This window comes from Dendroctonus ponderosae, unplaced genomic scaffold (assembly GCF_020466585.1).
Source record: "Dendroctonus ponderosae isolate FM_Combo_2020 unplaced genomic scaffold, Dpon_F_20191213v2 Dpon_F_20191213_11, whole genome shotgun sequence".
Lineage (NCBI taxonomy): Eukaryota > Metazoa > Arthropoda > Insecta > Coleoptera > Curculionidae > Dendroctonus > Dendroctonus ponderosae.
Genome location: NW_026017213.1, coordinates 1,244,206 through 1,271,669, shown reverse-complemented (window position 1 = coordinate 1,271,669; position 27,464 = coordinate 1,244,206). Strand labels below are relative to the sequence as shown.

The following is a 27,464-nucleotide window of genomic DNA, read 5'->3' as shown; positions in this document are numbered from 1 at the left end:
CAAGTCAACAGCAATTTTTTCCTCATTGCAGAGCCTCAATCATTGCAGCTTTTTAAATATATTTCAGCTTCACAAAGCGCATTTCCGAGCCCTTTATGTTGATTTTAAGTTTTGCAAGTTTTCACAGTGGTTTAACGACTGAAAAAGCCAATTTTTGAAGTTTAACGTTTACCGTAAACTTAGCGGATTCTTATTAGCTTTGTCTTGTTGTTAGCATGCCAGTATCTACACTGGTCCAACTTTATTGGACATTTTGCCGCTGTTTTAAGGCGACTGTGAGGTTTTCAACATGCAACATGGACCTTCATAAACGAGTCTTAAATTCGAAAACTTTTAGTTATAAAGCTTATGTTTTGCCTTGAACTTCACATCAAAGCCCCTTTTAAGCGATTTGTGACCCTTGGGAAGCGCTATTTTATATAGGGAAGCTTTACGAAGCTATTTATAGTCATCTGTTAGTTTTCCTCAATCCAAAACGTCGACTTTCATTGCCGATTTTAAGCTTTGGAACGGTTTTGGTGAATTCCAATGCGGAAGAATTTGAGTCGTTTTCTTTGAAAGTGATGTAATTCTATTTTGACCAAGAATTTCTCAATTATAAAAACCGACGCAGTTTGCTATGAACTTTTTCCAGAAAATCCAAAAATTAATTTTTTTTTATCATTACTTCAATTTTATCTTTAATAAACTTCTATGGCCCCACATAGAAAAACGCCCTCCCTTGAAAAATTGGCATGTTCCCAATTAAAGCAATTACAAATTTGAACCTTTCACCATCTTCAGAAGAGACTTGGATCTACATATGTAGAACGTATCATAAAAATCACATAAAATTCTGATTTTTGCCAACTTTGTAAAAAACGGTCTCGAATGGATGTTTTTACTCACCCGCGCACTCTGGTTACAAAACTGGTAGCCATTTGAAACTTTATTAATCTTTAGACTGAACCAGATTCTGAATATAACTAAATATTCTGAAAGCTTTATAAAAATCGCTTTCAGGCTTGAATCTGTGCAGATGGATAAATGTAGGTCTAAAAATCGATAATTTTACTCAACTGCCACCGCTCCTTTAAAAATTCGCATCCGCCGAACTTAAGGTTGTAGCCATTTGAAACTTTGATCATATTTAGAAGATACTAAGCTCTACATCTTAGGTAGTCTAAAAGCTACATAGAAATAGTCGTTACTCTTGCATTTTTCCAGTTGCATAAATAACGCTCTCCAACTCGATAGTTTTACTCAACTGCCACTTCTCATTTAAAAATTCGCAAATTCCACACTAACGACAGGAATCACTTGAAACTTTTCTGATATTTACCAGACACTAGACTATAAATATGCTGAAAGTTTTATAAAAATCGCCATCAGTCTTGAAGTTTTGCAAATGTATAAATATCGGTCTCAACATCGATAATTTTTCTCAACTGTTACCGCTCCTTTGAAATTCGATATCTCCCAAACCAAGGACAGGAAAAATTTGAAACTTTTGCAGCCTTTAGAACAGACTAGACTCTAGATATTCGGAACGCTTCATAAAAATCGTCTATAGTCTTGAATTTTTCTGTAATTAAAACGTCGCCCTTAAAATCGATATTTTTACTCAACCGCTACTCCTCTTTAAAAAAATCGCATCTTTGAATCTAAAGCCAGTAGCCTTTTGTAACTTTTAGCATCGTTACTGTACAGTAAATATTGGGAAATTTTCATAAAATTAATATTGAGTCTTGTTTTTTCTCAGCTGTGTAAATGTCGGTCTCAAAATAATTTTTTTTCTCAACTGCCACTCGTGCTTGGAAAATTCGCAGCTACCAAATTAAGACCAGTAGCCCTCTCAAACTTCTGTCACCTTTACAAGAGACTAGACTCTAAATACAGGAAAAATTTTATAAAAATCGTGTCAAGTGTTGAAAATTGCCAGCTGTGTAAATGTCGGCTTCAAAATCGATAATTTTACTCAGCTGAGCTCTTTTAAAAATTCGCATCTTCCAGACTAAATCAAATAGCAATTTCAAACTTTCAGCATCTTTAGCAGACACTTGAATCTACAGATCCAAATATTATTTGCTAGCACAATAAATATCGACCTCAAACAACTTGCAGTAAAACACTTGCAACAACGTAATCGCAAAAGTTAACAGTGAAGCTGAAGTTAAAACATGTTACTTCAGGTTTAGACGCCAATTTCGCATTAGTAATTTCAATGTTTCAAAGTCTTCGTATTGAAACGAGTTGTATTTGATTGTACGAAAAAAAAAATATTCTAAATTTTTGATTTTTTATGTCTACGTTTTTTTGGCAATTAATTTTTGAAGGATGAAACGAGATTATTAACCGGTGCTGCACTTTGTAGACGAAATTGTCTTTAAAAACCCAAGATAGTTTCGATTTTTCCTCATTTCTCAGCAAATAAATCTTTCTAGATCTGAAAAATTTCCGGAGTTAAGTCGTTGTTGGATCGTGTAGACGAGAGTCGGTTGTTTCGGATATGCAATTTATTGAATGAATCTTGCACCATCTTCAGGTGTTTCGGGCCAAATTTTCTAGTTTGTGCTATTTTTCCCAAGAATGCTTCGTCTAAATGTAGCTTCTGCATTGAACTCCTAGAAAACTGAAAACGTTTCAAACTCCTAAAACCTGAAAGCCGATTATACAATATGGAAAATTTTTGAGCCTTTTTGCTCATTATGGTCTGTTGTTTTCATATTTACTGACCAGATTTAAAGGCAACTTCAATCCTTAACTTGAATATCGTAGAATGTAAAGTAGGGCTAGCGGCTAATTAATCATGTAATTAATTACAAAAGCCTTCCAATTAGCTGGTGTTGCAAAATTCACGATTTGCCCAGAAACAAAAACCCGGCCAATTAATTGACACTTAATTAAGTCGGTTCTGATAATTCGATGTCGACCGTTCAATTTGCCCACGACCGTTTTGATTAGCCCAAATCAGCCGCACCCTGATGAAGAGAAAGAAAAAGTGGTTTTTGGGCAAAAGCCCCAAAATAACCGGGTTTCGCTCATAATTCCATTGAAGATGGTCAACAAAGACAAGGCGGCTTTACAAAAGAACGAGATCTATCAGCTTCCCTTCGTTTGTTGCAGAATGAAGTTGATTGCATCATGCGCAACAATGTGCATTATTCTTTTGATGGTAGATTCAGTTTCGATTGTTTCCATTACAAAGCGAAAAATGGAATTGAATGTGGAAAAACAATGGAAACAAACACGATTAAGGTGAAACCGGGCTAGTCTGGATCAACTTTTGTTATTGATCGATGTAATTATTGATTCTTTGAAGGCCCGTAAAGATAAATCGTTTGATCGATCAATGATATAACCGGGCCACATTTAAGTATGATGCCATGGCGTGCAATCGACATTCTCTGATTGGATCGGAAAAAATTCGCTCGATAATAACCAATCGAGATTACTTGAGCGCAAAAAAACCACGTGTTCAATTGCTCATGACGATTAATCGACCGCAAATCGATAGGAGCCAAATGAAGTTTTCGGCTGGGAAGTCTGGCAGATATATTCCCACGTTCTGATGCTCCCAACCAGCCGTTTTCACGCCTTTATGGCAAATTATTCCAATGTATACTTGCAAATTAAACCAAATCAATCGCACTCTCGGCCTAGAAACATCCGGATGCAATGCATCTTCGAGCTGATTATTTACCTATAAAGACAGCTGAAGAAACATGAAAACACTCAAACAAAAGGAGATTAGTTGGATCGAGACGAATCCATCAGGCATCCCCGCCAATGTAGTGGGTGGGTGAACGAACGCCCATGGCCTTGTGCATCCTTCGAAGAGACCACCGAAGATAATGCTTCCATTTCGTGTCCGCTTCTTTCAGCATTAGTAGCCATTTAGATGCCAGCCTAAGATAAGAATTATTGAGGGCGAAAGCAGCTTCCATGTGGGGCCAAAGAAGACTCAAAGAGATCAAAAGAGAAGATTTTAATCAGTTGAATTCATGAGTGAAAATCGTTGTTTCGTCCAACACCTTTGTTTGGTTTGGAAGGGAGGCGAAAATTGCGTTGTGATGCAGCATGCGACTGAATTGAGAGCCGAGGAAGATTTACATCAAGACCTCCAGAGAAAAATAAGACACGAAATTTGACAAAACAATTATGGCTGAAGTTGCAAAAATCCAAAATTTTCGAGCAATGACATTGCAGTTAACAACTTTCTTTGGTTCCTCAGGGATTTATTGCAGAGGAAACGGTTTCTACAATGTTCCTTGAGCAAAATGAGGCAGATTCGAAAAATTCCCAAAAATCTGCAATTTTTATGGTGTTTTATGTTCACTATGTTTGTTGTGAAAATTTCGAATTAATCCCATTTTTCATAGGAAAAATGTGTTTCTTGGGAAGCAACAGAGTTTGACGACTGGAGGTCATTGCTGCTTCTAGAGTTTGCTTGCAATCGCTCAATATTTTCGATTTTACGTAATTTTCAGCTTTTTTCAAGCGAATTTTCTGAAAATGGCTCGGTATAAGTGTCCCCTCTTCATTTAATTGCTGGAAAACCATACGAGCTGGAACTTTAGACGTTATTAGGTCTTGTAGATAAATGTCGCTTTTATATCCTCCGAAATTTTTATTGTTTTTCATATTCGGGATTTTTTTTGGCACACGTTATACCTGACTTAGTTTTACTCAATAAAGTTTGATGGTAGCGTTCCTTCTGAAATTAATCTCTGGAGAACCAAACAAGCTGGAAAGTTTGACGTTGTTGCGTCTGGTAGAAAAAAGCCGCATGTTTAAACGCCAAAATTTTTGAAATTTTGCCAATTTGAAGGATTTTTGGTAATTTCCTATTTACCCCGTTTTGCCCAGAATACCACGATGTAAGTGTTTCTTTTGCAATTATTTTCTGGGAAAGCAACTGAGTTGAATGATGGGATAATTCTGCTGCTTGTACAATTAGATTTGCTCTCCAACTGCTCAATATTTTCGATTTTAGGCTATTTTTAACTCTTTTTTGGCAATTTTTCTAGTTTATCTAATTTAACTGAAATTGTTCGTTCTTCATTTAATTGCTGGAAAACCGTTAGAGTTGGAACGTTCTAGATTATTGGGTCTTATAGACAAATGTCGCTTTTATATCCTCCGAAATTTTTATTGTTTTTCATATTCGGATTTTTTTTTGCCACAGGTTATAACCTGGCCAGTTTTACTCAAGAAAGTTTGATGATAGCGCTCCTTCTGAAATTAATCTCTGGAGAACCAAACAAGCTAGAAACTTTGACATGGTTGCGTCTGGTAGAGAAAAGTCGCTTATTGAAACGCCAAAAGTTTTGAAATTTTGCCAATTTGAAGCATTTTTGGTAAAAATTTTCAATTTATCCCATTTTGCCCAGAAGTGCATGATTTGCAATTATTTTGTGGGAACGCAACAGAGAGAATGATGGGATTGCTGCTTGTAAAATCAGATTTGCTCTCCAACCGCTGAATATTTTGGTTTTTGGGCCAATTTCAGCTTCTTTTTGGCAATTTTTCGAGTTTATCAAATTTAACTGAATGGCCTGGTGTAAGTGTTCGCTCTTCATTTAATTACTGAAGAACCATATGAGCTAGAATATTTTACGTTATTGTGTCTTGCAGATAAATGTTGTTTTTATATCCTCCGACATTTTTATTGTTTTTCATTTTCGAGATTTTTTTTGGCACACGTTATAACCTGACCAGTTTAGTGACCAGTTAGCGCTCCTTCTGAAAATTAATCTCTGGAGAACCAAACAAGGTGGAAACTTTGACGTTGTTGCGTCTGATAGGGAAAAGTCGCTTATTCAAACGCAAAAATTTTTGAAATTTTGCCAATTTGAAGTATTTTTGGTAAACATTTCTAATTTATCCCATTTTGCCCAGGAAGGCATGAGTGTTTCTTTTGCAATTATTTTGGTGGCACGCAACAGAGATGAACGATGGGATAATGTTGCTGCTTGTTCAATCAGATTTGGTGTCCAACGGCTCAATATTTTCGGTTTTAGGACATTTTCAGCTTGTTTTTGGCGAATTCTCTAGGTTATTTCATTTTACGGAAAAGAGCTTGGTGTAAGTGTTCATTCTTCATTTAATTGTTGGAAAACCATACGAGCTGCACCCTTAGACGTTATTGGGTCTTGTAGACCAATGTGGGTTCTAAAACATCTAAAATATTTATTGCGTTTTATCTTCAGAATTTTTATTGGCAAATATTCTCATCCGTGGTGTTTCGCTCAAGAAAGATTGGTGAAAGCATTTCTTTTGCAATTGTTCTCGGAAGAACCAAACGACTTGAAAACCTTGGCGCTATTGCGTCTCACAGAGTAAAACCCATTATAAAATTTTTGTCAAATTCGGGTATTTTTTGCCAACATTTCTCGCTCTGACTTTTGGTCAAATTTTGCTCAAGATAACTTAATTGACGTGTTTCTTTTGCAATTAATTCCTCCAAAATCAACAGAGTTGGAACATTGAGATTTATTACTACTTACATTATATAACGAACCTTAGTCTAGTTCGTTATATAACCTGTAAAATTTTGAACTTTGTGCCATCTTTAGGTGATTTTTTGGAAATTTCTCAATGTTGTGAGATTTTGCTCAAAGAGAGCTGATGCAGGCGTATCTGCTCCCAATTAATTGCTGGAAAAGTGAACGAGCTGGAGTATCGGATGTTATTGCATTTTGTGGACGAAAGTGGATTAGATAATCTGAAATAGGGGGGTTTTCACGACCCTCAACCATATAATGAGGAGTTTTACGCATTTTGTGGCAATAAATTCCTGCAGCACCAAACAAGGTGGATAATTGAGCATTATTGCGGAAGTCTGCTAAAAACTTCTGAAAGTTTTGCGTGTTCGTCATCTTTACATATTTATTGCTCAATTTTTGGTTTACCTCGTTTTGTTGAACAATTTTCCAGCCAATTAAGGCGATTATGCGATCCGAGAAGTTTTCGGTTTTGCGCCATCAACAGGTGTGACGCATGCTGTGGCTTCTCATGGCTTGGTGTAGGTCCCAATTTTCCAATTAATTCCTACTAAACCCAAAGGCTTAGAACTCAACAACTTCTGATTGTTTAGCTTTTGTATCTTTTCCAGTTATGTGATTGTAGAAAAACAATTTTCTAAATCTTTAACAAAATAGTAATTAATTGTTCCTCACTGTAGACTTTAGCAGACCAAATTATTCACTTTTTATCGCTGAAAATTGAAAGTTTTCGAAACTAAATCGATTGCTTCTGTGTGAGTGTGAGTGTAAAATGTAAAAAAAATCTTAAAGCCATTGTGTTAAGGGCAGTTTACTAGAAAATCATCGAATTTCAGTCAAAAGCTGTACTTTCTGGAAAATTGTTTGAGGTTCTCGGTGCTTCACTAGTTGGAGCAGGCAATTAATCTCTGGCTTCTCGACTTATATGATTTCCTCGAAAGTTTTCTTTAATTTGATTTGATTTGACCTTCAGGTTTCCGATTTCTTTGAACCCTTTGAATCCCTTGAATGATTCCAGTGTTTCAAAAAAGCTTCAGGCAACTGATGTGCGAATTAAATTCCTGCAGCCCCAAACAAAGAGGAAAATTGAGCGTCAATGCATTTTGTAGGCAGCAATCAGTTAAAGCTTCCGGTCAAATTTTGAATGTTTGTCATCTTCACATATTTTATTGCTCTTTTATGTCGCTTTGCCAAATGTTGTCTCTAGCTTGATTTTCTTCAAGATTTCCATTCCTCTGGAGCCAATCGGCGTTAGAGCCGAGCTCGGTCCTATTTGAAAACGTCGCCTCCAAATCTTCCTCAGCTGTGTCTTCACCGTTTGCCGATTCTCGATAAACAAACCGAACGTCCTCCCAACCTTGCCTGACGACTTTCAAAGGCCGTCCAGACCAAAACGTGTCTTTTGTTGTGCCATCATCGAGTGGCTGGCAGCGTGAGGACGGAGGAGGGACTACGGCAACCCATTCAGTTCAGTTCGGTCGATCGCCAACGTGTTCGAAAGGTATTTCAGACCGTACAGGTGAAAAGTTACACGCACAGGTGCCGACGACCGTCCTCAGGCTGTTTCGCGTCCGCTTTTTCCGCAATTGGAACGCTAGTGGAGTGAAAATGTGGTAGAATTGGTTTTGTGACTGATGATTGGATTAAGTCGGCGAGAAACTTTGCAGTTTTGAGGTGAGTTTCCATCCTAAGAATGTTCTTCCAAGAAGCTTCCGATTTTTCAATTTCCTTTTACCTGAGGCTTTGGAATTGCGCAAATTCCGGTAAAAGTAACCGAGCCTCCATTGTTTTTCCAACCGAGATCTTATCGCCCGGATAAATGGAATTTTAAATAGCCTTATCTGAGTTTTATGGCGACTGGCGCTGGAAATCTGCTCTTTAAGGCGGTTCAATTGCTGCTCGAGCTGATCATCAGTCTGGAATGAGGATTTGCCTTGGCAAAGGCCTTGCAAGGTCATGGAACCGAGGGTGCAAAAACCATCCGGCTGGATTCTCTCAGCTGCTAATAAAGGCTCATTTCAAACTTCGTCAAGTTGGACGGAAAAATGAGGTGGCAGATAGTGAATTCCACTAGAACTTTGTTGGTATTTTTTTATTTTGGAGGTGAGGATGTTGAAGTAGGAAAAAGGTCTTCTCCTCGATACTCGGCAGAAAATTTGGTCCCCGAGGAAATTTGATTTGGACCTTAATTGCTCTCTTCAATTTTTCCTTATCGCACATGCACAATTTTCATATTTGGTAATTATTGAACATGTTTGCTTTGCTGCTAGTTCGATCGTTGCTTATGCCCTGGTCATTTATTTTCCATTCAATGATCTGCGAGTTCTGCAAAAATTAGCCTCATGGTCCCACTCTTTTAAGGCCTAAGGGGTGCATTGGGAGGCAAAGATCTGGGCAAATCTTCAATTTTTCCCACTCAGCATGCAACATAGAATCTCCATCCTATAGGGAGTTTTCACTTGTGAGGCATTTTTGGAGCTTGTTAACCTGAGAATTGAGGGTTGAGTTTACACATTTTGATCCTTTGGTATACAAGATGGCTCAAAATCAATACCTCATGTGTAACTGAAGTTCCAGTCTTGTCTGCAACTTGGTCTGTAACGTTCATTCACGTCCGATATAAACGAACCACCCTGTAGACTGTAAGTTTCTTGGTCTCTGTCCTTTGTGTTTGCACTTGTAAAGGTTCTGCGTCCTTTTTTTCTATGGGTTTTTCCAGCTTTTGCAACATTTGGCGTTTCCAATTCAGTTTGCTTTTTAAGCTCGCTTTCAGTGCTTTATGTTAATTCAGTTTCTTATATACAAAGAAGCCCATAAACAATTTTGAATCTCTGTTAAGACATACTTCAAAGAGCCAATGAGAAACAGAATTTTATCGTTCAAGTTTCTTCAAGAAACTTTCTTYYATAGGCTGATTTTTAAGTCRCAGAGAAACTAACAGTWTGTAGAGACGTCAAATTAACAAATTTYTACAATGATTTTGTTGRCAAATTTTCGAKTTCTAGCTTCTTCAACTTGAGCACCAAGAGTTAAAAAATGACACACAATYWYCAATCTTTTCACCCRTTGTTTTCACCTCTCGRACGACTTTCAAGAGCAGAATAGGGTGTTTTCGCTTTTTTTAATGTTGATATTTATAAAGTAGTTATGACAAACATTACACTGTTATAATTTTTTTKSMAAAAAAGTCTCCATAATAATTTTAAAGCGAATTTAAATTCATATCAGATATTTTCCTCCAAAAACGCCGAATCCGTATCGTCGGTTGCCTATCCCCATTATGACGTAGCAGGTCATATCAACAAAGTGTCTCGTGTTTATTTTGTTGTTTTCGCAGCTTTGTGTTTTTATTTAAGCTCTTGTGATTGCCATTATTTTATTGATTATTATTATTATCGTGCATAATKGAAAATAGTGACATTTATGGATCACAAAATAAGTGGTGTTTTGTGCCAGGATGCAAGAATACCTCAATAAGTGCTCCAAACACTCTTTCTAATCGTTCCCCATGATTATGCGCCTAAAGTTTTTTGGTTCAAAGCAGCTAGACGTGATGTTCCTAAATCAAAATCAATGTTTTTTTTTGTTGCGAGGATCATTTTAATGAAAGTTCGAACAAAAAGCTATGATGAGGCAGACAGAATATACCTTCGATCGTATTCTGTGTTCTGGGCAAATTCTACGTTGTACAATGCACAAAGAACCCTCATGTTTCAATTCCACATATCCGATATCACCATATTGTTCTCGTGATGCCCAAAATGCAAATTTAAGAGTTCATTTTACTTTTAAAGCAGTCATGTGTATAGGTTAGGTTAAGTTGAATAAGTGAAATTCTATATATTATTTACCTAATTTAAACCAATACAGACAGATTAGTATATTAAGGAGAGAGCAACTAATAATGAATTTACGGATTTTTACTTACGCTGCTGCTTTGACACCCTTAAATTCGGGTGAATTAAAGCGTTCGTCGTTTTTTAAAAATTCGGTAACGATAAAAATATGTGCACATGGTAAATGTTTGTTGACGCTTTAAGAAATCCTTCTGAAGCCATTTTTTAGTTTAACACAAACTATAAATTATTTAAATCCACAAAATAATTAATGAAACACAACCACACAACTAAACACTATGCACGTAAAAGGAAGGTAAACAATCCGCCATTTATATGACCAGAGACGTCACAACCAATAGGATTGCGTTTCTATGATGTTGATGTTCAGTTTGTAGGAATTTTTGATACAATGAAAACACTATATTGGACCAGAATCCACGATTTATTCTTATGCTTCTTCTTTCCCTGCCGACCTCATCGATCGGTTTAAAAAAAGCAAATTTTGCTACTGGGTTTTACGACTTAAAGTTTTACACACGTGCTCATATTGTGGAAATTAGTAACTGTATTGAAAAGCTCGAATTTGAAAACTTATCAGATTTAGAGGAGATTGGTTTTGCTGACTGTGCCTCTATTTTAAGTGAGGAAGAAGTTAAAATTGTCATTCCCGATCAAGGTCAAGAGGAGGATGATCCAAATGAGGACGCAACAGACGAAAATACGCAGATTTACAAGTCAGAAAGTGGCCGGATTTATCCAACAAATCAAGCACGATCGGTCAAAGATCAGGTCCCAATAATGCTCATGAGAAGACGGGGTTACAGGAAAAAATGTCCTTTTTCAGGAATCTGAGGGAATTTTTCCTTCTGGAATGGACAAATTCCTAGTCGGTTGCTGACTCTGAGACAAGTTCTGTGGCTCATGAATGTAAGACGCCGGAAAGTTGAGTTTGTGTCCCTTTGTACTCCTGGACAGTGTCATTAGTATGTCCCAGTCCCAAGTATCTTGTCCAGGAAACTTTGGACAAAATTTCACATTCAAGTTGACAAAGTAGTGAAAGTTGAGCGCAAGCTCTGAAAGACTGTGCCTAAGATTCTGGATATGGTGAGCTGGAGGTTTGCGATTTGTTCCTTTTGCTGGCATCATTTTCATTTTGAATTGATCAAAATGTTGTTTGTGTTTTAAAAAATTCCAGTTTTTTTAACTTTCTGACTAAATTGTCGAGAATTTACGATAGTGTTCAAACGGGAAAATTTGAAAAGCTGTAGAAAACTTCGAAACAAACATTTTTTCCAATGCGACAATCATTTACTAAAAGGGCTTTATTGAGTTTAAAAATCAGTTTAAATTGGTTCTTAACAAGCCAACATAAATACGGTTCGTTAAGTGTTGTTTTACTGAAAATTTGAGCCGAACATATTTTTGTTCAGAGATTCAAGTTGAGTTAGTCCAAAAAATCACTTGAAGGTTCGATGCGAAATATTTCGAAAATGGTCAGATATATCGATTTGAACCGGATACATACACATTTTTGTTTGGGAAATATCGAGGAACCAAAAACTGCTTTTTATGGCTTCAGACTTTTGCAGCTTGCACTCTTTAGGAACCATAAGCAAAGTACCTAATAAAAAAGTTTGAATTCTTCGCTGTAAAAAGCCCTAAACACATTTCTTCGGTAGTAGTTAGACTGGTTAAGACTCTATTTAAAAAACAAAAAATTGCATGCGAATTATTCGCTACCTAAATTCGGCATGGATTTGCTGACTTCGGCGAACTAAACCTTGATGAACTCCAGCGGCTTTTGAACGTGCAAAACCGATATGCGATTCCAACTACATCAATAACTTTAAAAAAATCGCGTTTTTGAAATTGATTTGCAGAAAACTACCTACATATTCCTATCCATGGCTTTTGGCAAACATCTTTCTTCAGTTCTTCACCCGTTTTTCCATTGCACATTGTTATCGGATCTGGTCGGAATTTGGGGAACCTGCAAAGGTCCATAACGTCCAATTCTCAAGAATATTTTCGTTGTGCAACACCGCAGTCAAACTGGTTCCCTTCCACGTCCATTACATAAGTGGCTGACATTTATTGCAGGCGAAGACAAGCGAAAAAAAGCAATCCCAAAGCGATGCTCATTAGGTAACCACCATCAGCACGTGAGTGAGGATTTGGAACCGAAGTCCAGTGGCTTCAGATCGGGGATTCCGGCCGTCCAGAGTGTGGTTTCACTTAAATGTCGCAAAAAGTGGCACAAACGGCCTTTATTCAACCGAGTGTCAAGACTTTCGATTCCTCATTGGTTCAGTAAAACGTGACGGTTTTCCTGCAGATTCAAGCACGACCATGTGATTGGGGCGATTTGCGCTGCAGGGCGCTTAACGGATCATCTTTCCGAGTGGGTCAGCAGTCCGGTCGACCGCATTTTCGGTCATTGATGAGAAGAAACGACCACGATTTAGTCAGTTATGCGGATTAAGCACCAAGAAATCGGGTGATTGATGAAGTTGTCCGAGGTGGAAGCTGAAGACGAAGTCTTCCGAAGAATCTGCCTGGAACGAGACAAAAAGACAACTTTTTGTTCGATCAACCATTTGTCTTTCACCTGCCCCATCTAATTTTCCCAATCATTTCCTCTCACCATGGTAAGTGCTGTTCGCAGCAAAGACATCAGCATTAATCTTCGCGTCATCATCATCATCGGTGCGCAGTCTAAATTCTTAGAAAAAGCCGCAGCTCACAAAAATGCCCCCATCAACTTGTCATGTCTTTCTTGTTCTTCATTCATTATCTCATCAAAATTCTTCTGCTGGGAACAAGTCGATGGCCGAGGCGGCGGCGTCGTGAAGAAGCAGCTCGCAAAAAGCGCACAGCCATGACCAGAAGGTGAACGATTCTAAGAGTGGAAAAAATCTGTTCTGTTTATGATGGAAAATTGAAAAGTGTTGTTTGGTTGGTTGGATGGTGACTGGCGCGCACCTGACCCAGTTCAAACAATATCGAGAAAAAGTCGAAACCAGTGAATGTTTCTTGTTTTCCATTCGGTGCGTTCACTTTTCTGCCGATCTGCGTTCGAAACTAAACGCATTTGATCATTGATCACTTTCACGTCTCGCAGGATTTCGCAGAGGAAAATTGCACTTTTTTCACTGAATTTGCCAGTTATTTATTAAGTAACCAACTGATTCAGTCCATCATCAATCAATCCCTCTCCGACCAATCACGCTTATTAACGTCAAGTGCAGGCCATATAATGCGATAAAAAAGACACACAATGGCCGTATTGTTTCACTAATCGTTACACGAATACTTTCCAGTCTTTACCACGTTGGCGAACGGGGAAAATCGGTTGTTTAATTGTCGCCGTTGTTTGTTTTCAACAGCGCCAAACGTGCAAGAATAGAAAGTGATCAATTAATTGGGCTTATTAAGGCAAAACCAATCAAAATCGCGTTATTAGTTTGGTAATATTTTCCAGCAAAGCATTCAAGTTATGTGGCTAAGAGCATGACGAACTGAACCACTTATATGGCCGTAATTCATTTAAAACATTTGGCAACACATTGCTCGAAATTTCTTCACAATTTTCTTTTTGAATCTTCCAAAGTGGGTGTTTTCTAGAGGGCTAAGGAAAATTTTACAAATCTGGCACCAAAGCTAATTAGAAAACGGCTATTTTTTATTTTCTGATGAGCAGATGGTCAAAGAAACACTTTAAAGAACAGGCTTTTACGGTTTGCTTGTTATTTTGTTGAGTCTCCCTTTTAAGGGAAAACTTCCACTTTCATTCCAGAGCGCGATCTAAGCAGGCATTTTGTCTGCTTCCAGCCGTTTTTCAATCATGCAAGTCTTGAAACTTTAGACACATAGATATAGATACTTTCGCATTAAAAGATAGGTCTTAAATCGTCGATTTTAACCATGGGCGACGTTGCCGATAAGTGAAAATTTTCTTAAAGACTTAAAAGTTAAAACAGTTTTTTTTCGATTTCAAGTCAATTTCCTCAAAATTACCATCTGCAATTTAATTCGCAGAAAACATTGGTTGGGCAAGACCAAAAACGTTTGCGAACGGGAAAAACAGTAGCTTAATGGTGGTTCTGGAACAACTAATCGGGCTTATTAAGACAAAACCGGTTAAAATCGATTTATAAGTTTTAGTAATATTTTGCAGACAACCATTGAAATTGTTATGCTAAGAGCATGACAATTCCACTTGAACATTTTGTCTGTTTCCAGCCGTTTAAAGAAGATAACAGACTTACAACATTGAGAACATTTTAAGGGGCCAAAGTCCTGCATAGAAATAGACTGTTCTGTAAATAAGCAGGTGATAAACCGTTAGTTTGTATGGCTAGGAGCATGACAATGTGGACTACTTTTCCTGGACAATTTGTTTTCAAACGGTTTCAGAATAGAACAGTTTTGAAACTTTGAGAGCACTTTAAGGGGCAACAGGTCTAGAAAATGTGGCGTCATTACATAGCTCATTAAACGTTAATTGATGTGGCTAAGAGCATGCCGAAGTGGACGTTTTTCTGGGCATTTTGTCTGATTTCAGACCGTTTGATAAATTAACAGAGTTTAAACTTTGAGGGTGCTTTAAGCGACAAAATCTTGCATAGATCTAGTTACTTTAGCGTCAATAGATAGCTCATAAAACGTTAATTTGAGATAAAAATTCAGAACATCGCAAAGCGAATTTTTTGAATTTTTCCTGCTTCTGTGCGCGTTGAAAAGATAATAGACTTTAACGTTTGAGAGCATTTAAAGTAGCAAAGACTTGCACAGATCTAGATAATTTTGGACTAATAGTTGGTCAATAAAACGTCAGTCTTTGTAGCTAAGAGCATGGCGAAGTGAACTGCTGCTTGGACATTTTGTCGGTTTCCAGATGGTTTGAGAATAATACAGACTTAAAACTTTAAGAGCATTTTAAGGACATATGAAACGTACATTTATTTGGTTAAGAGCATGACAAAGTGCACTAATTTTTAGTGCTCTCAGTTGTGGGTTAAAGCTTGCACTGGGAAGTTAAAGGTCGTGTTTTCCATATATTTTCTGGTTATTGGAGACACCCAAGAGTGCAAAAAAAGTTAAAAGAAAAAGATGGTCATATAAGATAAATCTAGCTTTCGTAACTGAAAACATCCGGAAAAGGTCCACAAATTTCCTATTAAAGTGAGTTTTTCTTAACTTAAAGCTGCGGATTTTGGCTTTGGAGTTATATTATGGACCGGATAACCGGATCTTTGGTTTTACCTGGGCGAATTTTTAAAAAATCGGTGTTGTCCAACGACCAACCGTTTCTCTTTAGTCTTTTTCTCTTTCCGAAAAACTTCTGGAAACCCCCAAAAATTTCCTGTTACAGAGGGCTTTTCCACACTCACAGCAGCGTATTTTCCCTTTCAAGTGATATTATGAGCGGGATTGTGGAGGTTTTTGCTTTTACTTGTCAAATTTTTTAATAATTCGTGTTTTTCAACGGCCATTCGCCTCGGCTTAGTAGCTAGAAAATGAGGGAAAGTGTCAGAAATTTACCATTAAAATGAGTGTTTTCTCACTTGAAAGCATCGAATTTTGCTTTCCAGTGTTGTTATGGGTTCTATTCAGGGATTTTTGGTTTTTCCTTGGCGAATTTTTGAAAAATTGTGTTTACACCAATCGCTTCAATTTAGTATCCGAAAATCTCCTGAAAACTCCCAGAAATTTCCTATTAAAATGAGTTTTTCCTCACTTAGAGAATCGAATTTTCGCTTTCCAGTGTTGTGATGGGTTGGATTCAGGGATTTTTGGTTTTTTCTTGACGAATTTTTAGAAACCTCGTGTTTCCCATCGGCCGTCGACTCGCCTTAGTAAATGAAAATTCCTGGAAACTTCCAGAAAATGTTTATAAAACTGAGATTTTCCTCACTTAAAGATGCCGTTTTTCTCTTTTGAGTGACGTTATGGGCCGCATTCACGAATTTTGGGTTTTTCCTTGACGAATTTTTGAAAAACTCGTGTTTTCCAACGGTCAGTCGACTAGTAAAAGCCAGTTATTTTACTTCGTTTTGTCGAAGTTTCCAACCCTAAAGAATAGTGCCGAATAAAATGTGCGGCGACGTTAACAAACGGTGAAAATCAGCTTTTTATGCTTGTTTTTTTTGTGTCCCATAAACAACTGCAAAACAAGAACTGGTGAAGTTCAGATTTGAGTCAGTCAAATTTTTAAATTTTTTCCAGCTCTGGGTTTAGACTTTGCAGTTGCTTCTACAGACTGGAGACAGGAATTTATTTCATCAGCAATTTGTAAATTTAGCAAGTTGCTTTTGCATGCATCTTATAGAGCCAAGCCTGTTTGCTTGGAATTCGGAAAAAGTCTCGGTTTTTTGTCTCCTTCACGCGGATTTTAATAATTTTTTGAGCGTTGTTTAAGCTGAAGTTTTAAAATTATTTATGTACTCATGAGTTTGAACTTTATTTGCTCAGTAATAGGTGAAGATCCAGATTTAATATTGGGCGGATTTTGTAGAGCAACGCCCGCACTATGCGAAAAAAGGTTTCGATTTTACCGCTGCCTCAGGCAGATTTGTACTATTTTTTCAATGTGCGTTTGACTTGCAACTTCTTTCAAAGAGGTTTGCAGTAAGTTAATATTAATTCGCCAACTGTTTGAGTTCATGACGCAAAAATCTATAAATATTGAACAGTTCAGTCGCATTCCGGTATATGGCTAAGAGCATGACAATGAGGACCACTTCCCCCTGGAAAGTTTATCTGTTTCCAGCCGTTTTGCGAAAATAGCAGTCTTGAGACTTTGAGACCACTTTAAGACTCAAAACCCTGCTAGCTGCTGCAGCATTAAGAGTGGTTTATGCCCCTATCAGTAAATAATCAATCGATTTAGAAAAAAATTCCAGCACTTTTCAAATTTGGGAAACATAAAGGAGTAAAAAATAAGATCGACGAACGTTAGCGAAAATTGTATTAATTCGGAAAAAGTTTTGCGAAAGAAGAAAAGCATTCAAGTGATGTGGCTAAGAGCATGACAAAGTTGACGAACCAGGATTATCTTAACTTTTCCCGTTCAATTACTGTTTCATGTTCAAAAACAAATAAATGTTTCAATGTTTCTCAATCTTAAAAAAATGTTGGTCAATAAGTGGCGCTTTGACGATGATTTGCAAAAATATGGCTATTGACACACTTTGTGTTTGTGCGTAAACTTGCAGAATGTTTGGAATTTTTTGAAAGGAAATAAACGGGGCACTGTTGCCGCTAAGTCGGTTGAAGCACTTGCAATATCCAAAAGCTTCCACTAGTAATGAATTCCTTCGTAATGTAACAACAGTTAGAGCGATTTTAGACTTTTAACACGACTTGCTGCATCTGGTAATGTCAATGTGTAGCACAAGTTCTAAACGAAAAACGGACACGTCAAGTGATTGGTTTTATGCAGGCGTTTGGCATCCTGCATGTGGCCTAAAGGCCACAGAACAGCTACACATTGAAAATGATCTAATAAATAGATCTGCGGATGACTTAACCAGCTGACGCTCTTAATAACACCTTCGACATTGCTCGGTACCGTTAAATTCTTATATCAAGACAAAAGTAGGCGGTTATGAAGCCAACTGTTTTCTGCTGGTTCCGGCCGGTTTAACAACACGCTGTGACCTAGAGCGACGTCAACAATTCGTCTTTCATGTTCTTGCAAAACTGTCCTGAACCACCTTGAACTTGCCCATCAGCCTTCGTGGATGCGCCACCAATACGATGAGTCACAGTTTCCTTGTTCCCAAATGGGCATGGGTAACTCCATGGGTACCAAAGTGAATTTTCAGCAGTTGGCGCAATGATGCCGAAATGGCTTGGTGCGCCAACTCAATGCACCGGCACAGTAAGTCGTCCGTGCAGATGTGTTGCGGGACATATTTTGCATCGCGTTTTTCAAAAATTGAAAAATTGTTGTCAAAATGTCTTCAAATTTTCAAAGGTTTTTTGCAAGCTGGCGCCCCATCCTCCATTTTCTACCCATTAATCCTCAAGAAGTTGGCTACGGTTTCACACTACACACTGATGAAAATCCACTTCGAATAGAAAGCTTTAATCCTGCAGTTAGCAGGAAGGATAAAAAACTGAATATTCATACCCATTTTCCGAAAAAACTACAGATGATGTAATAATTTGCTCTTTCGACCCTTGCGATGATTGACTGCTTTGCTTGGCTTTTAGTTCGATTTCAGTTGGTCTGTTGTGGGCATTTTAGCAGAGAAACATGCAAAAAAGTGGCAGATTGCATAACATTTTGGCCTAATTTTGTGTATCATATTCAAATATCGCCGTTTATTTCAAGTTCGAACGTCTTGTGAAGTAACCAAGAGCTCAATCTGAACCAAATTCACACCATAACTAAGCTGACTGTCTGCCTGACAGGGAATAATTTTTCTTATTAATGTGGTAATTTCCAATTTTTTCGCTTTTTCTGGAAATTTGGCCAAAAAATGTGTTGCCCTTTTTTAGGTGTTAAAATTTGCGGGCCTCGTAAAGCTTTAATCCGCCCCTGGGTTAAATGATAAGCGTCATGCAAAGGGCGGCACAGTGAGACGCGATGAGTCATAACTCATTAGCGCACAGAGCGGCAACCACTCAAAACTCAGCACAGTGTTACCCATGCCTATTCGCAGATGGCAAGTGGAGGATATTAACAGCAAATGGTTTCAGCCTTACTGAAAAGAGCCTCATTAACCTTAATAATCTTGGGTGATTTCAATGGTAAGGTTGGAACAACAACTTGCAGCCTATTTTAGGTTCTATGTGGTCTTGGATACAGAAATGCTAGATACAAACCTTATTCAATTTGCAATAGACCACAATCTCACTATCACAAATACTCTTAAATAAAATATATAAAATGAAAATTAAAAATACATCGTATACTTTTTCCCTCCCGCATTGGACGCAGAAAGATCTCAGCTTTGACCAAGGAAGGATGGCAGCATTTAAATACCTTGTGCAACATGTTTATTTAATTTTTCTTTGCTTATCTTCCAAGTTAAATTTTGTTCAGAAAATTTGCAGCACATTGAATTTCAAAATGTAATTATCACGGTAAAGTAAATTGGAAACCGTTCAAGTGCTTCGGAGGTCGCCCCCAACATACAGGTTGCGTTAATTCAATTTGGCAAGATTATCAACGGAAATGTGTGTCATTTGCCTTGTGTTTTCTTTATTTATTTTTTTAATTATTTACGTGTGGCCGCTATTATTAAGGCCACTGGACTGGGAATTAATCGGATCTTTGCCGGCTTAACTTGCACGAGGATGAGAGTTTACCGGTGAATAAATGCGAATTACATGGTTCAAGGCTTATTGCTGGTCTCGATTACATAATGCAGGTCGATAGTTTGTCGGCCTATAAATAGTTAATGGGGTGCGAACTGGTGGCAAGGTTTGGGTGCAGTCGGTAGGACCGAGTTTTTATCCCGCAAATAGAGACGCTGGTAGAAAACACATAGAGGGGCATTTGGTCATTCTAATGCGATCTCCATCCAGCTGCGAGAACTGTTACTTTTCCGAGTCTAGAAAAACGAAACTAAAAAAAAATGAGGTGACTTTTTGTGCTTTGCAACTACAGTAGAACTAGTGGTTGCTGCTGCACGTTAACTCTTTTTATAAATTCACATGGGAACTTTCCTTTGCTCGCATCATACCTAGTTGACACTGTTCACAATTTCTCATTTGCGCTGTATTAGACCTCGACCGGTTAAACCAAATAGGGTGCTGTTGTGTAACGAATCTGGGTATTTTTCATTGAAAAGCTTCAATATTGCTTAGGAATTCCTGCGAGTTGTGAGAGCTTGAAGCCATGTGGCGGAAAGGCGCAAAAATGAATAATATAATTTGCATGTCGGCAGTGTGTTAATGAGTTGCGAATGTATGCCCAACGAAATCGAGTATTGGTTTAGTTACTTTAAAATTTAGATATTAATTTCATGTGTAAAGTTAGGCTTGGTTGAAGCGGGAACGCAATCGAATGCCTTTGGCACGTGGAATAATTAATCGGAGCCGAATTGTGTCTTCCTTGGGCCTGATAAGTGCTAATTGAGTTTTCTACTGTTCACATTGAACCTGTAAATAAATTCATTGCTTTTATTCTCGGTTAACCATTCAATTTTTGCGCGCAAATACTTACCTCGCTGGTTTCGCCAAAATAAATTTTCTAAAGCACAAAAGTAATGAGGTTCAGAAAGAGGCTTGAAGAACTGGTTTAAAATTGAAATTCATTGACTGTAGAGAAGTGAAATTGGTCTTCTTAATGCAATTAAGACACAAAATTGGATTAAGTTCGGGAATTTCTTCTAAATTTTCTGAGGATGGCAGACTTGCAATGAAGTTGGAAAAGACTTGAATGTTGGATCAAGTTTCAAAAATTCTCGAAAATACCGGACAATCGCGCAAAATCAAAACTCATCCGATATAAAGGACCCAAATTAGTCTCTCTAGTGCACTTTGCCGTCATCCGCTAGCTTTTTTGGTTTAACCAGAATTAATTTTTAAAGAGACACTTGCATTCGAGTTTGCAAAAGTGCTCGAAAATTGCATTAAATTTGGAAAATTTCGCAACAGTTCCTGAGGATGGCACAGGACTGAAACTTATGCAATATAGCAAAGAGTTTTCGGTCGTATTAATACAATTTCGGGTTGGTTCCTCGCTGGTCTATTTAGATTAGAAATAATTTTCTAAAGCACACTTGCAATGAAATCGCGAAAATGGAATCGAGTTTGAAAAATTGTTCATAAAGACATGATACTGGCAAAAAATGGAAACTCTTGAATTACGTAGAAGCAAAATTAGTCTTTCTAAGATGATCGATCATCCGCTAGCTGCCAGCTTGGTTGGTTTCGCTAAATAACTTTTTTTGGAACACTATTGCAATCAAGTGGCGGAAGCTTTTCTGAAGACTGGATAAAATTTGGGAAACTCTCTGAAAGCTCTTGAGAATGGCCCAAGGAGTACATAGAAGCGGATTTGGTCTTGTTAATGCAATTTTCTTCCAAGTGCTATCTTTTTGGGTTTCGCAAAAATTAAATTTTTGCATCAAGTGTGCAAAATCGCTTGAAGGCTGGATACAATTTGGAAAATTCTCCAAAAGCTGAAACTTGTTCAATACATAAAAGCATTTTTGGACTTTCTCACAAGGTTTTTCGTTAGTTCTTACCTCTTTTGGTTTCGCCATAGGATTGATTTTTCCAGTGACACTTGCAAAAAATTACGAAGAAAAGCTTGGGCAGTGACTGAACTTTGAAAAATTCTATAAATATCCTGGCCGATGGCAGAAAATCCATACGCACAGAATACATAGAAGCGGATTTGGYCTTCCTAATGCAATTTGCYTMMARGTGCKWTCTTTTTGKGYTTYGYRAAAATTAATYTTTTAGRCWTTTTTGCAATCAAGTGTGCAAAATAGCTTGAAGACTAAATAAAATTTGAAAAATTCTCCAAAAGCTCCAGAGGATGGTACAAAACTGAAACTTGTTCAATACATAAAAGCATTGCTGGACTTTCTCACAAGGTTTTTCGTTAGTTCTTACCTCTTTTGGTTTCGCCAGGATTATTTTTTTGTCGCACTTGCAATAAATTACGAAGAAAAACTTGGGTAGTGAATGAACTTTGAAAAATTCTATAAATATCCTTGCCGATGGCACAAAATCCATACGCACAGAGTACATAGAAGCGGATTTGGGTTTCCTAATGCAATTTGCTTAAAGGTGCTATCTTTTTGTGCTTCGTGAAAATTAATTTTTTAGGCATTTTTGCAATCAAGTGTGCAAAATCGCTTGAAGACTGGATACAATTTGGAAAATTCTTCAAAAGCTCCTGAGGATGGCAGAAAGCTGAAGCTTGTTCAATACATTGAATCGTCCTTGGACTTTCTCACGAGGTTTTTCGTTAGTTCTTAGCTCTTTGGGTTTTGCTAGGATGAATTTTCCCAGTCACACTTGCAATAAATTTCGAAAAAAAGCTTGGGCAGTGACTGAACTTTGAAAAATTCTATAAATATCTTGGCCGATGGCAGAAAATCCATACGCACAGAATACATAGAAGCGGATTTGGTCTTCCTAATGCAATTTGCTTAAAGGTGCTATCTTTTTGGGCTTCGCGAAAATGAATTTTTTCGACATTTTTGCAATCAAGTGCGCAAAATCGCTTGAAGACTGGATACAATTTAGAAAATTCTTCAAAAGCTCCTGAGGATGGCAGAAAGCTGAAACTTGTTCAATACATTAAATCGTCCTTGGACTTTCCCACGAGGTTTTTTGTTAGTTCTTAGCTCTTTGGGTTTTGCTAGGATGAATTTTTCCAGTCACACTTGCAATAAATTTCTAAAAAAAGCTTGGGCAGTGACTCAACTTTGAAAAATTCTATAAATATCCTGGCCGATGGCAGAAAATCCATACGCACAGAATACATAGAAGCGGATTTGGTCTTCCTAATGCAATTTGCCTCCAAGTGCGTTCTTTTTGGGTTTTGCAAAAATTAATCTTTTAGACTTTTTTGCAATCAAGTGTGCAAAATAGCTTGAAGACTAAATAAAATTTGAAAAATTCTCCAAAAGCTCCAGAGGATGGCACMAAACTGAAACTTGTTCAATASATAAAAKCATTCCTGGACTTTCTCAYAAGGKTTTTSGTTAGTTYTTACCTCTTTTGGTTTCGCCAGGATTAATTTTTCCAGTCACACTTGCAAAAAATTAYGAAGAAAAGCTTGRGCAGTRAATGAACTTWRAWRAAYTCTATAAATATTCTTGCCGATGGCASAAAATCCATACGCACAGAATACATAGAAGCGGATTTGGTCTTCCTAATGCAATTTGCTGCCATTTGCGTTCTTTTTGGGTTTCGTGAAAATTAATTTTTTAGGCCTTTTTGCAATCAAGTGTGCAAAATCGCTTGAAGACTGGATAAAATTTGGAAAATTCTCCAAAAGCTCCTGAGTATAACACAAAACTGAAACTTGTTCAATACATAAAAGCATTCCTGGACTTTCTCAGAAGGTTTTTCGTTAGTTCTTACCTCTTTTGGTTTCGCTTGGATTAATTTTCCCAGGCACACTTGCAATACGTTTCAAACAATGGCTTCAAGAATGGACGAACTTTGAAAAATTCTTCAAATATGCGTGCCGATGGTACACAATCGAAACGTATATAATACATAGAACTGAATTTCCTCTTCGTAATGCAAGCTTCTCCCAGGTGCTATCTTTTTGGGTTTGGCTAATATTGGTTTCTTTGGGACACATTTGCAATCAATATCGCTTAAAATTTATCAAAAAAAATCAAAATCATGAGTCATGTTTAAAAAATTGGGGAAAAATCGCTGACAAAGATCTAAAAGCGAAACTGCTCGAACAAATAGAAGTTTCTGTCTTCCGCAAGTTGCCAGCTCTAGTGGTTTTTCAGAATTCATTTTTCAAGACACTTCGGTTGGGAAAATCAGTAGTGAATAGACGTTCCGAGAAAAAAATATCCACAATTCTTTGAAAAGATATTCTGCTAGTCGACAGTTATAGAATAGAAAGAGCAACTTATTGGAACAACAATAGCAATTTTTTGAGACTGCAAGGTTTGAAAATCGCTTCCAGACTGGAGCAAATCTGAGGCACATTCACTGAGGATGGGATGAAGCGAGACTTTTCGAACACATAGAATAACTCTTTTGGAGGTGCAAACATTGGAAATTTCTAAGGCCCATTTAAAGCAAAGCTTTGAAGGAATTTGACTTACTTTTCCTCAAAAGTTTACTATTGAAAAGTTTTCGATTTTTTTCTTGAGGCTGATAAGTGCTAATTGAATTTTCTCCTGTTCAAATTGAACCTGCCAATAAACTGATTGAATTGGTCGGTTAACCACCCAATTTTTGCGCACACAACCAATTAGGAAATCGTCACGTACCAATTCGAAATAGGCGCAAAGTAGCTGAGGTTAGTAGGAAACACAAATAGTTCGGCTCCAATCACCTTGTAACGTAAATATTTGTTCGCATTGATCGGCTGAGTGCACGTTTCAATGTCACATACATTTCATATTTTGATACCAGAATGATCAGAATTTGTGGTCCGATAAATGCAATTCTCGTCGTTAAATATTTTAAAAGCCGTTTCAGTGTAATTACTAATGCCGTTCTCCGCTCGAAGACATTTCGCCGCTCTTATCAATGTTAAGCGGATTAATATCGGCCCACTTGCCACGCACTGTTTCTTCTCATCTTCGCCATCTTCGTCATTCGCGTTCTGTTTGGCCGCAATTAACACACACGATCTGGATAAGTTATGGCGAAATGTTGCGATCTTGATCCAAACCACGCCGAGACCCGGAAACAATCGAATCTAATCAGCAACACTGGGAATTATTATGATATGAAGCAATCCGCATTAAAACGTGCATTCTCGAAATTCTGCCGCAACAATTACTTGCAATTATATAATTGAAAAAGTAATGAGAATGAATGGAATATGGCGAGAAGCATCTTTCGTTGCACAACGGCCGGCTAACGCAATTAGTGGCCTAATTGGAGGACTATTAGGCTTACGCCATCTTGCAACTTGTACTCTTGTTTAACAACAAATGCTTGTATTCTCCGATTTTCCCCCACTGGTCTTGCCGGTTTGCAGAATTCATTTACAAAAGCGCACGTGCAACGAGTTCGCGTCAAGAACTTACTTGCGCTTCAAAAACTCTCTTTCAGAGCCTGATGATGCTGTAGAAATCGAAACCTGTCGCATCGATAGCTTCAGATTGGCTCTTCTTAAGTACTTGCTTGGCGTTTGGTTTTGCCAGAACTTGTTGCTTGAGCAACAATTGTACAGCTGCTCTGAAAGCTCGAGTAGTTAGTGGAATTTGAAAAATTCTCCAAAATCCCCTGACCACGACACAAAAGGAAACCTTTTAGAATCCATAGACTTGCATTCGGGCTTTGTTTTGCAACAGTTTTACAGTTGCTGGCTTTTTTGGTTTTGTCAAAATCAATTTTTGTAGGCCCACTTGCAGTGAAGGTTGCAAAGCCGCTTGAAGACTGGCCTAAGATTGAAAAGTTCCGCAAAAGTTCCTGAGGACGCCACAACAACGAATCAACTTTTTTGATGGTTGATTGATTGATGGTTTGGAGGAACTCCGAAAAATTCTCTAAAAATTGCCACTTATGTTATAAAATCCAGATATAGAAAACTGGCACTATTTTCTCGGGTTTTGTGACTCAAATCGTTCTAGAGAAACGTCGAAAAACACGACGGCGCCTTGTTTGAGTCGAAATCACAATTCAAAAAAATCCCCGCGTAAAACTAACCCTTTTCTTGATTTTCTTCAGGCTTTCTTGATAAATCTGACCACTTTTTTCAAAGGATCTTCACCTTGGAAAACCTCCATCTAAGGCTCTATCTATTGGTCTAAAAATAAAAGCTCTAACTCAATCGTTTCTCAGAAATGGGGAAAGAGACGACGGCGAACATAAAAATTTGGATTATTTTTTCATTGACAAGTGCGATATTCAAAAGTTGTGCCATCCTCAGCGATTTTTGGAGAATTTTTCAAACCCCATCCAAGTTCGGTGGCAAACTTTATTGCAGGTGGGTCTGAAAAAATTAATTCTAACTAAACCCGAAATATGCTGGCATTTATTCGACTAGTTTAGTTTTTGTATCACAGTCAAGTGTGTTGGTAGAATTTTTCCAAATTTGATCTAGTTTGGCACCAATTTTGAAACCCTGTGCGTTTCAAAAAAATAACACTTTTCTTGGGTTGATTTAGGCTGGTTTGATAAAAATGCCTATATTTCCCTAATGGTGCTCTACGTCCTAAAAGCACCATTAAATGCTCTATCCAGTGGTGTAGAAATGAGCGCTCTGGCGCAATCTGCTCTTCATAAATTAGCAAAAAGATGAGAGAAAACACGAATTTTTGTTCTAATCTTGCACCTAGTTTTTAACACACCATTTTTTTAGTTTTTAAAGCACCATTTAACTATCTACCTAGTGGTGCAGAAACGGACGCTTTAGCTTAATCTGTTCCTGAGATATGAGCCAAAATCTGACCAAAAACATTAAATTTTGACCCGATCTTGCACCTAAATGTGTGACGTTCACATTTCGCTCTTTGTGTGAAAACTGGCACAATTTTCTCGGGTTTTATGACTCAAATCGTTCTAGAGAAACGTCGAAAAACACAGCGGCACTTTGTTTGAGTCGAAATCATAATTCAAAAAATCCCCACGTAAAACAAACACTTTTTTTGAGTTTCTTCAGGCTTTCTTGATAAATCTGACCACTTTTTTCAAGGGATCTTCACCTTGGAAAACCTCCATCTAAAGCTCTATTGGTGTAAAAATAAGCTCTAACTCAATCGTTTCGCAGAAATGGGGAAGGAGAAGACGGCGAACATAAAAATTTGGATTATTTTTCCATTGGCAAGTGCGATATTCAAACTTCTTTTTTGGTGTAAAAACTGCTACTGTTCCGTCACTCTCGATTCTCTCTGTGAATCGGTGTTCCAATGCACTCTCCAACGATAGGAAAACGCGTTCTGGGGCGCAAATGGTTCTTGAGATACACCGAAAAAGCCGGCGCAACTGGATATCAAAATTTAAAACCCAATCGCGCAAAAGTCGGCGTTTTCTTGAAATTTCGGCGTTTTCTGCGAAAGCTACCGAATTTTTCCCAGCAGTGCTTCACATACTAAACTCGCTCTATCCAGTGGTGTGGAAATGAGCGCTCTAGCTCAATCTGATGCGGAGGTATGCGCAAAAAACCGACGGAAAGCATGAAATTTTAGCGCAATCTTGCATCTAAACGTCGGACATTCAAATAATTTTTTTTTTGTGAAACCTGCGGCTTTTTTGTCGCTCCTTGAGAAACGTCGAAAACAGCGGCGTCGTGTTTGAGTCGATTTAGAAATTCAAAGAAACCGCGCAAAACTAACACTTTTCTTGACTCTATTTAGACTTTTCTGAGAAAACTGCTAAACTTCGCCGTTTAAAAGCGTCATTGAGTGCTCTATACAGTGGTGTGGAAATGAGCGCTCTACTTCAAAATGTTCCTGAGAAATGAGCCAAAAGGTGGCAAAAAACATGACATTTTGACTTAATCTTGCACCTAAATGCA

At 37.7% G+C, this 27,464-nt stretch overlaps 1 protein-coding gene across 3 annotated transcripts in view; it reads left to right on the top strand.

The window, feature by feature from the left end:
• LOC109536057 overlaps positions 1 to 27,464 on the top strand; it is an 81,485-nt gene that overhangs the window by 22,641 nt on the left and 31,380 nt on the right. Inside the window, exon 1 of one of the 3 annotated variants that reach the window (XM_019902130.2) lies at positions 7,905 to 8,159. The exons of the other annotated variants lie outside the window; for them this stretch is intronic. The gene's annotated coding sequence lies outside the window, so the exon portion shown is untranslated. Of the gene's footprint in view, positions 1 to 7,904; positions 8,160 to 27,464 lie in introns of those variants that run through there. 3 annotated transcript variants of the gene reach the window in all.